Raw genomic sequence first — 17,935 nt, 5'->3', positions numbered from 1 at the left:
TTCGTGCCGTGTGAGTCTTTCCTGGCGTCGACAGCTGTCCTGAGTACGTGTCTCTCTTCTCTCCTTCTTGTCCCCACTTATGCGCTGCTGCCATCACAATCCGTAATACCCAGACAAAAATGCATGCATTTTTAGACATACACAAGAACACACAGGCGCGCGCAAACAGAAACCAACATACGCAATCACATGCAACTGCAAAAACAATTTAATTATTTTTTTAGCTTGATAGTTGGCTAACATCTATATTTATACTTCAGGTATCAACGTAAACTTCGCAAAGTGAAACTTTATTATAGACTTGCGATTCGTTTCAAATCACCTGCTCGCAAAGCTTGCAAGCATGATTTATTGAACCGTAAACGTAATCGCTTAGCCTGCTAACAGATTAGGCTTTGTCGCTGTCAGAGAGCTTGAATCGACATTCTCGGGGAGGTTACGAGGCACGCAGGCTATGAAACAATATTTTTACTGCGCGCAATGCTATATATATATATATATATATATGCCACAAGCAGAAACAGCGCGCCAAGCAGTCACTTTCCGGAGATGTTCCCTTGACACGACACTGACGCCTTGAGTTGCCTCACTCGCTCACTCACAAATCCTCACTCGCTCACTGACATACGGTGATTATGAAAGTGAATGTATATATATATATATATATATATATATATATATATATATATATATATATATATATCAGTAACAATTCTTGCTGGCGACTTTAATTACCCAGGCATAAATTGGCGGAAGTGCACTCCCGAAGGCGATACTAGGAAAAACGAATATAAAGAATTCATCGATATGCTTTCCCAGTTTGGTTTATCACAAATGGTTTCTGCGCCGACGCGTGGAAAGCCGATTTTAGACCTCGTGCTGACAACCCATCCTGAAAATATGACTGTGCACATTTTGGACTGTCTTAGTGATCACAATGCTCTGCATTGTGAATACGTGTTACATAGTAACAAACCAGAAGCACCAAGGAACACTATCTACGACTACGCATGTGCTAACGTTGATCGACTGAACAGTGAATTGTCATTATTCTGTGAGCAGTTTTTGGAATCTGTATCAAGCCGCTGTACGAATGATAACTGGACTCTACTTAGCACCAAACTGACCGAGCTAAAAGAAAGAAACATTCCAAAAATCACACTCATGACGCCGTCTCAAAACATGTGGTTTACAAGACACGTAAAGCGATGCATCAGCAAATAGAAGCGCCTTTACGCTAAGGCAAAACGATCGGCCTCCGAGGACGATTGGAAACGTTACGGCGAACAGTCAAAACTATGTCAAGCCGAAATTGAAACAGCTAAAGATAAATTATTTAACCCCGATATTTCAACGTTACTGAGAACCATTTCTCAAAAATTCTGGGAAGTAATCAATCCTAAGTGCTCTACAGCTAGTCTATAGTCTACTATATCTATAGTAAATAATGGTGAGATCCTTTTGCCCGCACAGGTCGCCACAGAATTTAATATATTTTTTTAGCTCAGTGTTTACCGATGAAATCCCAAACCCCCCAAGTGCGCATGCTGGTTCTATAAATGCCACCATGGACGACATTCTGGTTACTCAAGAAGGAATAGAAAAAGCTATTGACCGTTTGCCAAATAATTCAAGTCGTGGTCCTGACGGTATTTGCCCCAAACTGCTCAAACTAACTAAATCAACAATAGCCCGCATTTTCATTACATTATTTCAGCAGTCTATTGATGCAGGTTGCGTGCCGGATGCATGGAAAATTGCTCGTGTTATACCTATATTTAAATCTGGAGACCGTTCTGCCCTCACAAATTACAGAGCTATCTCATTAACAAGTATACCCTGTAAAATACTTGAACAAATAATTTAATCTTATAACTTATAACTTACAACACATAACTTAGATCAGCACAACTTCTTTTTCCAAAACCAGCACGGGTTCTTGCGTGGACGTTCCTGCGAATCACAGTTATTTGAGCTGACGGCTTTTTTTCCTCAACCCCACTATGTAATGCCTGTAAAAGGGCCTTTAGGGTACATGAATAAAAAAAAATGTGAGACCCTCCTTTATCCTTTTCTGTTCATCGACATTTTCGAACAGAGGTATTCGCAGGCGTTGGAGCGCGCGTTGCAAAAGAACAGCGACCCCATGCAGCGCCGGTCTCGACACCATAAAGATGCATCAAGCTGCCTCACGGCGTTATCGTATACAAACAAGCCACTGTAAGCGTTTACTGGACAATTTGCCTCTAAAAGTTGAGGGAACAACTTTCTTTTATCTTTCCAACTCTGCGCGAATGCAGACAAGCGCCATTTAGTACGATTACATAATGTGAAGTGAAGGAGAAAGATTGCTTCCGCTCGTTCTCCGCGAAGGTAGGCCATCGATCATTTTTAAACGAAAATGTCGCCTAACGTCGGCGTGTGCCCGATGCAAATGCAAATGGCCGCACGGGCAGGCGGGTGGAGGAGCGTGTCCTGCGGAACGCCTGCACTGGCACAGCGCACTCACAACGCATATCACTGGCAGGGGCAGCACGGCGGACGTCGACGACGCGCGCCGCGCTTTCGAAAGGCTGATGGTAGCCTCAGCAGGTGAAAGATGTATTTGCTGAGAAATAAACACCCACCGTGCTGCCGCCTTACGCGCGCGGAGCGGCGTCTCGTGGCCACTGGCCGTCGCCGCCGCAGGCGCCTGGTTCCCGAGCACGGCGCTTGCGGCAGCGCGTCGCCAAATATGCAGGTCACGTAGCGGCATTCATTGCGCCCCCGAGTGCGGCGCGAGACGAGAACGTCTGCGTTGACGACGGAGCAGGTTGTTTGTCTTATTCGCCGTTCACGCAGCCGCTAAATTAGGCCGCGCTGGCTCGTACATATACCCACTCGCTTCGCAAGCCATACGTTAGCCTTGCAGTACTTGTTTTTTTTTTTTTTGTTTCTTGGGCCTGTCCCTTTCGGTTTCCTTTTTTGTCGTTTTCTCGTGTACCGACTGCATCCGACCAGACAGCAAAATAAACTCGTCAACGACCCCAGGCGCTCGTTTTCATCAAGCGAAAATTGGCTGGTTTAATCTTGTTCTTCCCATATCGGCTTGGCTCTTCCATTCGTGGAACCGAACTCCCTTCGGCCGGAACGGAAAATGGCTCGTTAGTAGCCCGCGCAGACGGAACGCGCACCTTTCTTAGGCTTCAAAAGCTAAGCACACTGTACAGATACGAGTCTAATTATCCTGTCAAGCAGTATACTTGAAGGCAGGAAGTGAAAGGACAAACCGCTGTATAGGCTGCTTCAACGGACTTCAGTGTCGCTACAGTGCAGGAACCGAAGGGAGGCCGATGTGCATAAAGCGCTTGTGGAGGCTAGCAATATTGCTGGTTGTTACTAATGTCAATATCATGGTATCCCACGCCATCGCCTATAGCAAACCCTTATTTTTATTTCGGCTCTAGGGTGGCTGGACTGTGTCCGTATCTATACAGAGAAGGGGTCAGATGAGGTCAAAACTGCGCCGTTTATGCAAGGTCGACCACATATTATTTGCAACACAATCGGGGGAGGTGCTTCATACTGTTTGCTTCAGCCCTCCCTTACGCGCCTAGTCCCACGCACTAGCCCCAACTCCTTAGTGGGAAAATCAACTGTACATGAAGTGTGCGACACACTGCAGCGTGTATGAATAACACTGCGCTGCTGGCGCGTGCGACAGCCATGCGTAGCTGCATGTGAGCTCCTTCGTCTTGTTTGTATTCGTCCGAGGTAAGAAAATGTTCGTGTTCTCCCAATACGAATAAGGGTAGCCGCGGGCACCATTTCGCGGCGCGGACATTTCTTTCATTAGCATCAGTAGAGAGGTAGCAAGAAATGCTGCATCTAGTTTGCTTTGTTACTGCAGAATGCATGTTGGTACTGAAAAGAGATGAAGGCAGTGATTCTCGGTATTCATTGCATGGTTGAAAGTCACACAGTAGCACGCGTAAAGTCGTTGCCGAATGAAGCGAACACACAAAATTAATTCGCTTCATTACACTCGAAAGCCGATCACCAGCAATAGCTGGGGTATGCATTATTATAAGAATCATTGTATTGTTTAGAAAGTACATGGTATGCTTTATTATAGGAATCGTTATATTGCATCTGGGTATCAGCTGATTTGACATTCGACAGCATTATTGAACTCTTCTTTTCAGTTTAGTGGCCCCGGTTTGCGCATTGCCTCACGGGAAATTATTTTTGTTGTCGAGGAAGGTGCTGCGCCTGCTGATGTCTCGGTCTTGTCGGAAGACGATTAAGAGTAAGTTCCGCATTGTAATGCTGCGCAAAGGACTCTCGGGCTACAATTTTCTTTTTTTTTTGTCACTTATCGGCATCGTATAAGCCATATTAGTTTTGAGTACACCCATCAATGGTAGTAATACAAAAGTCTTCTCAAGTATGCGCATAGACGTCAAGAGAATGTGCCTGAGAGGCACTGAGCGCGTCGGTATAACTGTTTTGTTTCTATGAGAAGTCGGTCGTGTACCATGCGTCAGTCATAACAAAGGAATCTGTGTTTTGGTAGCCACTGTTAATAGCACTCGAACGCTTACTCAAAATTGTTTATGTTTTTTTTAGATTAGGCATTGCTGAAATGCGTGCTCAGAGTCATGAGAATACACTTGTAAATGGGCACGGACTCTCTCGCGTAAAGGAATCATGAGGACGCCCAAGTGGGCTCGATCCCAGATGGCGCAAGCATGTTTGGAATTTATATAGAAAAGAAGATTGAAGAGGCGAATTAAAATAAAAAAAACAATCAAGCAAACAAAAGACCGTAATCAACGTAGAATATATATCCTAAATGATTGTCTAACTGTTCTGCTTCCTATATATTCGCATAATTATCATTATGATAGTAAGTATACCTTGGGTATATTTATTATCGCATTGACAGTAAGCGTATCTTGGGTGATAGTCAAAGAAACGCCACTACTTTTCAACTATAACTACTCTAATTCATGATACGTGCTAGGAATATACGCCTTACAGTTTCTACATCACGTCCGAATTTTCTCTTCCGGTTTCACTGCATTCATACGCTTGAATACTACATTCAATGTATCGTTCTCTTGTGCAACTCCGTTTACTCAGGCACAGTGAAGTGAACGCTCTTTTAAACACAAGAAACCAGATGATGGCACTTATCGTGCGCCCAACGTCGTGCTCAAGAAAAGTTTCATTTGCCAGTGTACTGTTCTTCAGGCTTGTGAGCTTAATTAAGGCTTTGGAACTACCTGCTTGTTGTGAAAGCTACTTGCATTCACTCTGGACAGAAACTGGTGGAATTTGAAGCTTTCCATAAAAATTGAAGTGGTTTAACGTGAAAAAGCAAACAAATGACGCAAATGCATCCTGACGGAGGGCACCGTGTCAATTTCGATATCAGGGAGTACTTAACGTGCACCTAAATCTAAAAACAGTTTCTCACAGAAATTCAATATTTCTGCACCGTGCTGCGGTTGACCGTGCAAGAAGCTTTTTACAGCAAAGTGCTTAACCCTGCTAGAGAGAAGTAGAAAACGAAAAAAAGAAAACACATACATAGTTTTCATCTTATAAGAACTCAACAATATCTACACTACGCCTTATCTGCGTTGTCTACAATACGTACTACAATTACATCAAGTAATATTACACTTACGATGTCGACGAAATACGCTAGATACAATGGGCAGTGTCAGTGATCATTGCCTGCTCTTGTGGAAAGAGAGAGAGAGTGAAAGAAAAAGCTTTATTTCTGTTTTCGGTGGAATAATAAGAGATCCCCTGTCCAGAATCTCACTTGCTGCATTCGCCAGTGCCGATTCCATGAACGCAGCAAAGAATCTTTGATCTTAGGCCTTTGAGGCTTGATTCAGACACCCCGCTCTGGGGGGCTGGGTTTCTGACACATCCACCCACCTCCAGGCACCGAACACGCCCACAGACGCACGCACGCACGCGCTTTTCTTTTTTTCTTGTCTTTCACAAGAGCGAGATTAAAGGCAAGAAAGAAGAAAAAAGAAAAATAAACGCGGATTTACTGCTCTAATGTGTATCGGCGTGTGTACGTGCGTGCGTTTGTGTGTGTGTGTGGGGGGGGGGGGGGGCTGGGGCGAGGAGGTTGTTGTCGCGTCTTAAGTCTGGAATGTTTTTTATTTGGAGGAGGCTAATGATACGATGCCTAGGCGTTGTCAAGGTATGCAGTGTCATAACTGCGGTCATGGATGCTGCGAGAGTTTAGAACATATGCCTGTGAAAAGAACAAGGAATTGGCACACAAGCGTTTAAAACTCCCAAATGAATTGGGGTAGTCGATATTCGGGCATAGAAATAGGCGATTAGCGCCAATGCGGAAAGCTGGTAATTCAAAATGCGAACTATGATATGTATATGCTTTCTTCTTATTTTTATTTTACTTACTTAAGCGCTCAGAAACGAGAGAGTTTTAAAGGTTTAAGTGCCGTAAGTAATAATAAACCGTTTTTTTTTTTTTTTTTTTTTTGCTAGCACAGGGTGCACGTAGCAGCTCCTAAGAAGCCCTTGCCGGAGTCTGCACTCACTTCTTACAGTAAAATACCGCTTGACATAATTTCAGGGGACTTCTTGAATGTGTCCGCTCAAGTTAAAGTCCGCTCAAGTGAACTGTGTATACTTGTGGAAACCGCGTAGAACAAAATCCGAAAGAGCGGTTTTCTGACACCACTGCAATCGTTGTTCGACATTTTTTCTTGATCGTGGACAACGTTGACACGACATGCTAAGCGCCTTAATAGGCAGTGTCTGCAGTGTTCAGAATCCAGCCATCGCCACACTCAATGCTTTATTTCTCTAATGAGAGGTGTCTTCTCTTCGCGCTCATGATTTACTCGGGACAGCACTCGGCAGTCGCACCGCACGCTTCGTTAACTTATGATGGCGGTAAATTGACGTCATCACGGCTGCAAGTGATATCAGCGGCTGCAGCTACACACCACCAGACACTTTTAGCCACACTTAACGATAGTTCGTAACCACCAGCTGCTGCTGTGGCTACAAACTGCGGTTAGGCATCAATTCCGACTCAAAGGTCTCCAACGAAAGCCGTGATGGATTGTACAACTCGGCGCTATTATTAAAATACGTGCAGCACTAAGCGTGAAAATTTAGATTCAAGAAATGCAAAACGCCCCAGGAGACATAAGGCTCAGTCCGGGAACTCAATAAGCGCTACTTTGAAAATTTATTTCAATGCATTACAATAGCGTACCACTGGGGGATACTGCAGCAGTTCGCTCAACTGAGCTGTTCGTTCGTGTGACGTCCACTCAAGTGGCTTTCCGCTGTAGGGCACATCAGCTGTTAAAACTCCCATATAGGCTAAATTTTACTTACAGTATTGCTTTTCGCTCCTCACATCTTCAGCGGTTGATCGATCGACGCTTTCATACAAGAGATTGCGGAGTATCCGCTTAATGTCGAACGCCTATCGGGTGTCAATTAAAATTTTGAAAATATTTTGTAAAGAACCCCCATAGCCCCCTCTCCTATAAGTGCAACGTACTGCAGCTCCAACCATTCGCGTCGCACGCGTCAGCCCGCGCGCCAGTGCTCGCCTGTCATTAGGTGTACTCCATTCCCCACGCCCCGAACTGCCCTCGGCGCTCTGTATTTATTGCCGAGAGTGGACCCACAACCAACTGGTCTGATGCTCCGTAGCGGACGCTAATTGTAGCGTATATTTCAGGCGCGGTGCAGACGTCAGTGGAGCAATTTCGTCGCCGTGCCCTGCCGTCGGCGGCGGTCGCATGGCGCGCACGACTGCAGGTGGCCAGCGGAAGAGGTTAGGGCGCATTTGTTTGATTCGTCGGTGCCCACGCGGGTTTTCACGTGCGTGCCGGGGAAAGAGGAGAAGCGTTCCGCCGAAATTGGTTCAACGTGATTTCGTGGAGGCCGACCAAGCGAGAGGTGGGGTGCACCGCCGCTGGACCCGCGGCCAACTTGGAGCGGCTCTTCGCAACGCGCAGGGCCAGCACGCATGAGTAGGTGTCCTGCGCTTGTTCACACACGTAACCGCCGCTTCCGGTAACACGCCGATGTGACCCCTAGCTCCGCAGTGCTTACGCGCTATCGTTTCCCACACACCTTGGCCGGTTTCTTTACTCGCGTGCGTCTTATTCTTGTTTCGTGTGCAGTTTTTCCAGTGTTTCTAATGTATTATTGCGATAAGAATTATATGGACATTTCAAGCAGATTTATGCCGTCGGCGTCACCGTCGCCGTCGCCATGAGGTTCCGTAAAAAGTCCAAAGGCGATAAAATCGTCGTCGTGCGCCGTATGTGCGAGTGAAAGTGCGTGGGGGCGCGGGGGACATGCGCTTTCACGGAGAGCGAACGCACGGCGTAGAGCAAACGCGACTCCTTCCATCGCGCGAAAGGCCGAGGGGTATGGGAGGGAGGGAAGGGGGCGACGCTGTGCTGCGGCACCAAATGCGTATCTTGCAACCGGGCGCAAGGGTAACTGGCGACTTAATCTCCCACGCGAAAGGAGGAAAGCGGGAAGGCAGCGCGGGAGGGAGGGGGGGGCGGCTTCTACTCTGCGAACAACTGCGTACTGGTACTTTGCGCCGGTGCGCGCGCGCACCGTCTTTTCAAGCGATCTCCACACGGCTCTGACCTTTGTGTGCGCTGTGCTTTCGCCGCCCAGTTTCCGTTGAAGTGATAGACCGCACGAACCTTCGCTCTCTGCGGCCGCCGCGCTTACTCACGCCAGCGTTTTGACAGTGGTTGTCTGCGGTCATTGAGGGTGATCTATTCATGTTTGCTTGTGCGCGCTGACACCAGGCTTGTTAATTCAGTTAGTAAGCGAATGTGTCCAAGTTTAAGCAGCCGTTAAGACTACTATCCCTACTCCGTATAGCTCTCTACTAATTTGCTATCGCAATTGATGCTTCGCCTTTCGGGCGAAACTGCGACATTTTTTTTTCATAATGCTTTTCGTGTTGCATGTGATAGCGGCTACATGTTAAGGCCGAGCGCGTGCCCGCGACCGCTAAATTTGTTGGAGCAAGTGAGATTCGTAAAAAACAGGAAAAGGGAAAGAAAAAAAATCGTCACATAGAGGTAAAAAGTGTAGTCTGTGCGTAGTTGCTGGTGCGGCCGCTCAGACTGCAGCCTCAAATGGCACACCATGTGGCGAAGCCAGAAAAAAGAAAATGTATTGATTGCGATGTACGTGCACTACAACCATTGTGGTTGTGTGGGATCGTGATATTTGCAAAGCGACATGTAACGTTGCCATACTTTTAAAGTATACTTCACTGATGTTAATAGCCATCGCGATTTTTTTCTTTTTTTGATGCATCGTCCAGGCGTGTAACACATGTGAAAGCATTTCCTCTCAGCGCACTTATCTTTAATCACCACCTCCATCTCCATCGTTATTATGATGGGCGAAGCGTATACGTATGTGAATAAATAACTAAATGAAATCAATCATCTTACGCCTCTTTTTCTTCCTATTTTCTCTCAACCATCCTTATGGCGAGTTTAAGGCCAGCATAAGACTGAGCAACACTGCATTAAGGTAGGGTCATAAAGGGGGGCCATCTTCACATCTGCAATACGTGTATTGGTCCTCATTTAGCTTAAACAGAATAGATAAGCGGACGAATGAACTAATCGCATCCTTTAGTTCTTTGGCGACATACGTTTAAAGTGATTTTCTTACAATCTTTACACAACTGCGTAAACTCTGTTTAGCAAATGAACTATATATATAAAGAATAATGAAACAACTGAAAGAGCAACGACAACGAAAGCAGACTCTGGGAATATGCTGATCAGTTGCTCCGGGCAAGAAGACGTCCTAACCAGAGTCGAACACCGTCCTCTCGGGATTCTCTTCAGCAAGTGCTCTCAGATATCTCTCCATGGCTTGTTATTGCTTTATTTTCATGCAGTAATGCTGGCCTTTTATCTCTGCGAACAACAACTATGAGAAAGTATATAGGCGCTAATGTTTTGGTTCCCATGAAACTTTTCAGCAGCCCTCATGCACTCTGATTGCGAAGCAGCACTTGGGCGATGAGAGACATCGTGGTGGAGTCTAGATTACTTTTGACCACCCATAGGGTCGTTTAGCATGTACATAAATCGAAGTACACCACCGTCCTTCGATTCTGCCGCCAATGGAACGCGGGCGCCACCCTCGTGGCACCTCACCCTCGCCTTGATTGGAGTCAGATCTATTCGAGCCACTTACATGAACACTCTTAAATTAACACGTATACACTTACAAAGATTTGTTACTGGGTAAGAGAGGTTTCCATTATATTTACAGAATATTTACAAAGCGCCCACTGGCATACAAGGCATACAAGATGCAAAACCAGTCCGCGCGACATCAGAGAGCGTCGTCGTCTTCTGCATTGTCCTCAGCGTTGTCTCGAGCATTGCTTGGTAACATGACGCCGGCGGCGAAGGCGCCGTCCCGGTGCTTGCTAGATCGTCCGAGTGGTATTGCTTAAGGCGCGTGACGTGGACGACATCAGTGGAAGGTCGAGACAAGGTGGAATCGAGGGGTGTGATTTCATATGTGACGTCGGTCACTTAGCGCATGACCCGGTACGGGCCAGAGTAAGGCGAAATCAACTTTTCGCAAAGGCCAACTCACCGTGACGATGTCCAAGAAGGACTATATCACGAGGGTTAAAGTGGGCATTGCGGTGGCGGGCATCATAGAAGCATTGTTGCTTGTTGTAAGGCGCAGGCGTGCAATTTGGCGGGCCTCGACAGCTCGGAAGATGGCGTCACGGGCGTATTCTGACGGCGAGTCAAGAACGGCGGGAAGCAGTGTATCAAATTGCAGCATGGAATTTCTTCCGTACAAGAGATACAACGGAGAAAAACCCGCAGAGTCATATCGGGAGGAATTATAGGCAAATCTTACGAAGGGCAGAGTGACGTCCCAGTCATGATGGTCGGCGGAAACATGCATAGCAAGCATGTCTTTGATAGTTTTATTAAGACACTCGGTGAGGCCGTTGGTCTCAGGGTGGTACGCCGTTGTCAACTTGTGTTTTGTAGCGCAGGAGTTCAAAAGGTCCTGGACAACCTTCGATATGAAATAGCGGCCACGGTCTGTGAGGAGCTGTCGAGGAGCGCCGTGGTGAAGTATAACGTCTTCGAGCAGGAAGTTGGCAACGTCGGTTGCACAACTCGTTGGAAGTGCCCGAGTGATTGCGTACCGGGTCATGTAGTCGGTAGCGACTGCTATCCATTTATTTCCGCAGACAGAGAGCGGGAAAGGACCAAGAATGTCAAGAACAACCCTAAAGAATGGCTCCGACGGTACGTCAAGGGGTTGAAGGCGGCCAGCTGGGAGTACTGCTGGTTTCTTGTGGTGCTGGCATTTTCTCACAAGAAGCGATGTAACGGCAGACGGAACGGTAAATGTCGGGCCAAAAGAAGCGATGTCCAACATGGTCATACGTCCTAGAGACTCCGAGGTGACCCGTGGTAGGAGTGTCATGTAGCTGTGTGAGGACAGTTTGACGCATGTGTGTAGGAATAACCAAGAGCAGTTCAGGACCGTCAGGATGCATGTTGTAATGGTACAAGACGCCATCCTGCAGCACAAACATACGCAGAGAAGGGGAAGGTGTCTCCGAAGTCAGCCGGAGAATGACGACTCGCAAGTAGGGGTCATGAGCGTTGCTCATCTCCGATGTTCTGAAACGCCGTAAGCGACAGAACGTAACTGTCCGGAAGCTCCGGTGGGTCTACTGGATGGCGCGACAAGCAATCAGCATCTTCATGCAATCGGCCGCCCTTATGCACAACTGTGTATGAGTAATCTTGGAGTCGTAGAGCCCACCGACCGAGATGGCCAGTAGAATCCTTTAGGGATGAAAGCCAGCATAAGACATGATGGTCTGTGATAACTGTGAACGGCCGTCCGTACAAGTAGGGGCTGACATTTACCCACTGTCCAAACGAGGGCAAGGCACTCGCGTTCAGTAATGGAATAATTACGCTCTGCTTGGAACAGAAGACGGCTAGCGTACGCAATGACACGGTCGCAACCTTGCTGACACTGAGCCAAAACAGCGCCGATTCCATGACCGCTGGCATTGGTTTGAACTTCCGTTGGAGCGGTCATGTCAAAATGGGCTAGAACTGGCGGTGAAGTGAGCCGCATGGTAAGCTCAGCGAACGCAGTAGCTTGTTCCGGGCCCCAGACAAAAACCGCGTCTTTCTTGAAAAGTTCTGTGAGAGGACGTGCAACGTTAACGAAATTGCGTACGAACAGGCGGAAGTATGAGCAGAGGCCCACAAAGCTTCGAACGTCGTTGGCACAGGTCTACACGGGCAAATTCTTGGCGGCGCGAACTTTCTCCGGATCGGTGCGGATGCCGAAAATATTGACAAGGTGTCCGAGCACAGTTAGTTGCCGGCGGCCGAAGTGGCATTTTGATAAATGAATCATAACCCCAGCCTTGCGGAAAACAGGAACATTTGGCGAAAGACGCTCGAGGTGCGTGGCGAAAGTTGGTGAAAAGACAATAACGTCATCGACGTAGCACAGGCAGATTGACCACTTAAAACCATGAAGGAGAGCGTCCATCTTACGTTCAAATGTAGGCGGGGCATTACATAACCCGAACGGCATCACTGTAAACTGATATAGACCATCAGGTGCATGTATTAAAAGCGGTTTTTTCACGGTCCATGTCGTCAACTGCATCTGCCAGTACCCTGAGCGAAGGTCTATCGAAGAAAAATATTCTCTACCATGTAAACAATCGAGGGCGTCATCTATCCGCGGCAGGGGATACACGTCTTTTTTTTTTTGTTACTTTGTTGAGATGGCGATAGTCGACGCCGAAACTCCAGCTCTCATCCTTCTTTTGCACGAGCACGACCGGAGAAGCCCAAGGGCTGCAAGAAGGCTCAATCATATCTCGGGCAAGCATCTTGTCGACTTCTTTCTGTATGACTTGGCGCTCAGTAGGGGAGACGTGGTAGGGCCGTCGATGTATCGGGCTAGCGTCGCCGGTGTGTATCCTATGTTTCACGACGTACGTTTGACCCAGTGGCCGGTCATAGAGATCGAAAATGTCCCGGTACGAGGCGAGAAGGCATCGAAGTGCGTCCGCATGGTGGGCCGGAAGGTCAGGAGCGATCATTGTCGCGAAAGGTTTTAATACTCGGGTTGTAGGGCCTGAACCAGCAGAGGTAGACGACGCACTATCCCCAGAAAAGGCAGAAATGTAGTAGTCGGAAGCCGGGACAAGGTTGCAAGAGATATGCCCTGAAGTAGCACTTGAGGACAGAGGCCAAAATTCACTACAGGAAGACAGGTGGCATTGTCTTTTATGCGGACGACCGTGTGGGGGAATGTGACGTTCTGCGACAGGAGGACGGTGGCTTTGGGCGACACGACGTAATCGCCTTCGGCGACAGGTGGATCGGGTGAAACGGCATATAGGTCACGGCTCGGCGAGGTAGGTGAACGTAATCGGTGGAACATAGTCTATTCGGCGTAGGACCAGGAGGGTCAACGGCATACGGTTGGAGAGTTAACAACCGCAGAGCAGTCAATAATGGCCGAATGTGCCGACAGAAAAGCAAGGCCTAAGATGATTTCGTGTGGGCACTGTTCCAAGACCTAAAACAAAACAGAAGTATGGTGTCCGGCTACAGTGACACGGGCGGCACACATCCCAGTGACAGCTGGAGTTCCACCGTCGGCTACGTGGACGACGGCGAGCGGGACAGGAGTTATGACTTTCTTTAGGCGCGTACGGAGGTTCCAGTTCATAACCGATATGTGTGCTCCTGTTTCAATAAGTGCTGTTACAGGTAGACCGTCCACGTCCACGTTGATGAGGTTGTGTCAGCCAGGCAGTGTAAGCAGAGGAATTTCGGGTCGGGTCGTCATGGCAGGCTCACTTCTCGGAGCTGCGCCCGTTAGTTTTCCGAGGAGCGGCGGGAGTAAGAAGGAGACGGAGAGCGACGAGGCAGAGGCGAGCGGGAAAGATGTGGGCGTGGCGAAGGGGAACGGTTCGGCCGTGCGGGCAGAGATGTTGGCACGTTGTCTTCTTCAATGTGTGTCGGCGGGCGGGGACTGCCAGGCGGGCACCGAGTATTTCGATAGCTCGGCCAAGGTTGCGAGTTCCAAGAACTGCGACAGTGGCGAGAAATATGTCCGACGCGTCCACAGCAGAAGCAGCTAGGCCTGTCATCAGAGGTGCGCCATTCCTCCGGGTTTAGATGAGGAGGACGAGCGTACGAACTTCGTGGTAGATCGGGTACGCCGGGTGAACGGTAGTCGGGTCTGTGGACTGGGCTAAGTGAATGGAGTCCGACATTGGCCAACGCCTGCCGTACAATAGTCTGGATGAGAGATATTGTTGCGTGGGAATCGCCTGGAGCGCGAATCTGGGAAGGAACTGGAGATGCAGCTTCAATCTCCCGGTGGACGATGCGCACAATACTGTCGGAAGCAGCCGGCACGGGTGGGAGACGGAGGTCCTCACAGGTAGATGTTGCAGCTGTATTAGAAAGGCCAGAAAAGTTGTGAGCAATACGATGGCTTTTGGCTTCTTCGAAGCGGCGGCATTCAGCAATGATGTCCGAAGAGTTCTTGAAAACAAGGGGAGTAAACGCGTCGTCCGCGATGCCTTTGAGGATGTGCCCAACCTTTTCCGCTTCCGGCATCTTCTCGTCAACCTTGCGACAAAGCGTAAGCATATCCTGAATATAAGTCACATAGGACTCAGTGCAAGTCTGAACTCGGCAAGCAAGGTTTTTCTGGGCGGCATGCCGGTGACCAACAGGCTTGCCAAACAAATCAGTGAGCTTTTGTTTGCTCAAGTCCCAGCTGCCGAGCTCTTCTTCGGGGGTCTCAAACCAGACGTGTGCCGTTGCCGCGAGGTAAAAGTGGTTAGCGAGCATGACGGTCTGGTCCCAGTGATTGCTCGCGCTCACCCGTTCGTAGAGCTGAAGCCAATCTTCAACGTCGGTGTTATCCGTTCCGAAAAATGTTCCAGGGTCACGCGGTTGTGCCAGGATGACGGTGGGCGCGGGTGGCGACGAGCCCGAAGCATTCTCGCCTTGAGCTGGCATGGCCGATGCAGCCAAGGAGCGCCCGCTGCGTAAATCAATTGTGCGTTTTGGATACCCCGCACCTTCCACCAAAATGCTATGAGGAAAGAGAGGTTTAATTTATATTTACAGAATATTTACAAAGCGCCCACTGGCATACAAAGCCTACAAGATGCAAAACCAGTCCGGGTGACAATATTTTAAACAGCTCATTGTTAGCTTACAGGATCTCCCTCACACCTTTGCAAAGTTTTAAGCAGGAATAGTGAGCTATCGGCTTACGGCAACAATTCTAAATTTTTATTCACCGCTCAAAGGAACGTTTTAAAGGTTCTCACGAAAATTCCCCATTTTTTTCCCTGTGCCCTCCAATAAACCTACATTTCCACATAGGAAACTCTACATCGTATTTGTAATCACGAACACTTTGTTCTTACGCAGTTTTTCTCTTGATATCCTTGGTAGTTGGCAAACAGCAAGCGTTTCAGTTCTCCGAGAATCATGAGAAGAGCTTCAATTCGATCCAATTTGACAATTTCCTATATGACGCCCCCAAAGCAGCTATAAATTTCAGAGAGAGACAGCATGGAAGAAAAGCTGGGAAATTTCTCCAAAATGTTTCTACTGAAACGCACTTTATCCTTACCAAATTTTACGCTCACAAGCCCTACAGTTTTGAAACAACGCGCTGGTGAACAAAGCTCCAAAGCACAATTAATAGAATTTGGTATGTCGCACGACGCGCCTAATTAGCCACTTTTTCTGGATGCTAAGGCCTCTTTCGTGAAGTACATGCCGGCCTCACGGAGAGAACGAACCCGGAAAAGGCAATATGCGCAGCATCTCCTATTTGGTTGCGTTATAGCTTATATTGTTCTCTTAATACTTTCCGTCATCATTTGGAGCGAATGCTTTTGGAGCGGAGGTTTATCAACCGCATCTATTCGTGCGATAATAGCTCCACTGTAAAAAAAAGAAGAAAAAAAAAAAACATATGCGGGACGTTATATGCGAACCAAGAGGACAAAACACAGATGTTCACAGAAAAATGGAGACTTCAAGTGACCAGTACTGATCGAACAAGAGATCTCGCTGGAAACAACGTTCAAGTAACCAGTACTGATCGAACAAGAGATCTCGCTGGAAACAATGTTTCGACAAGGGGACTTGTCGTCGACTTTTGTGTACATTCTGACGAAGACAAGTCCCTGTGTCGAAACGTTGGATTCATAGACATCTCTTGTTTCACCAGTGTTGATTATGATGGCGAAAGGCAACACGGCGACATGAACGCTATATTCTTTTATTGGACTGGACTGGACAAAGTTTAGTTGGGTCCTGCAGGACACGCTTAGGGCGTAGCGGGCGTCTCCCACGTAGGGACCGACAGGGAATACCTGGCGGCCGCTTCGTGGGCCTGCTGGACGGCCCATTGCTGGTCGGCGAGAAGCGAGCTTCTGATGGACTTCTCCCACTTGTCCGAGGTAGAGTCGGGATGAGCGTTTCGACACTCCCAGAGCATGTGTGCGAGTGTCGCCGTGTATCCGCACGAGGGGCACATGTCACTGGGGTACGCGTCCTATATCTTTTATTCCTCCGCATTTCAAACTTGGTTCACATGTGAACCCTCATATTCAGCTCCCACACCTCTGGAAGAGCGCGAGGTCATGAAGTGAATAATGTCGTCGTAGTCTGCTAACTCATACCATGTCACTCCGTTTGCCTAGGTTGTGTAGTTGATGGCAGAAGCTTTGCGGGAAATCTGATAAGCACCCTCTATAATTAGGCTTAACACTCTTCGTTTGCGACGCCACAGTAGAGTTCCCTAGAGTGTTTTTAGTACACTTTAGCCATAGTGTCTCGGTCTCATTCATCGAGGAGCCGGCTTATAGCTCAACTGGGAGAAATTTATGATCGCAGATTAAATAGGTCTTCTCTCTCTCTTTTTGTAAACACTCAAATTGCGAGCATCGTTTTCTCTGCCAAATTGAAAGCTCCGATGGGTTGGAAACTGGTTGTGGGTAAGATGGGGTGCCGTACATTAAGAACGAAGGTGTGCAGCCAGCTACCTCGTGTGGTGTCGTGACGTATGCTTTCACTGTATTATTGCTTGCATTGCTCGCTGACAAGCACGCTCGCTTTTGCCATCAGGCTCATCTCGTGCAACATACCACATTGTTGATGACGAAGGGGTGCCCGAAACGTTGGCGCACTTGAACTACTTCGCTACTCCTTACTTCGCTTTGTGCTCAACTATCCGTGAGTGAGTTTCTTGGCTTCGTTAAATAAGTTCGCAAAAAAAAAAAAAAAAAACTTGCTAACCGGGTGACGTGTCTTGCATGCCTTGCTTGCGAATGAATGGTGCTGCGGACAGTGTGAGTCTGCTCTGCAGCATGCAATGTACGCACTTATTCAGATTAGATTGTGAGGGAGCCTTTTAGCTTGAGAACAACAACAACGACGACGACGACATCGTCGACGACAACAACAATACTCGAATATCTAGTTTGTACCGAGGTCAGCAATCATTTTCGTTGTGTTGTATTGGTGTGTACATGCAGTATGTATATACGTATGGTGACTGTCTATTGCACGGTAATAATCTGAACTCCTGTCTTTTCAGTCTGATTCTCTTTCTTCACCTCCCCATCCGTATGTGTAGGGTAGCAAACTGGAATATCTCTACTTAAAGTCAATGCTTTTCTCTTTGGATAAGTTGGTTCTAACTGCGTCCTTGAAGGCTATATTTAACTCGGTACTTTAACATACAACTTAACGGTATCAGATAAACCACTGCATGTTTCCTCGACGTGCTAACTTTGCAGCATTGCCCT

The sequence above is a fragment of the Dermacentor silvarum genome, chromosome 1 (assembly GCF_013339745.2).
Source record: "Dermacentor silvarum isolate Dsil-2018 chromosome 1, BIME_Dsil_1.4, whole genome shotgun sequence".
Taxonomy (NCBI): Eukaryota; Metazoa; Arthropoda; class Arachnida; order Ixodida; family Ixodidae; genus Dermacentor; species Dermacentor silvarum.
The sequence above is the reverse complement of the archived record's forward strand: the minus strand, read 5'-3'. Positions refer to the sequence as shown.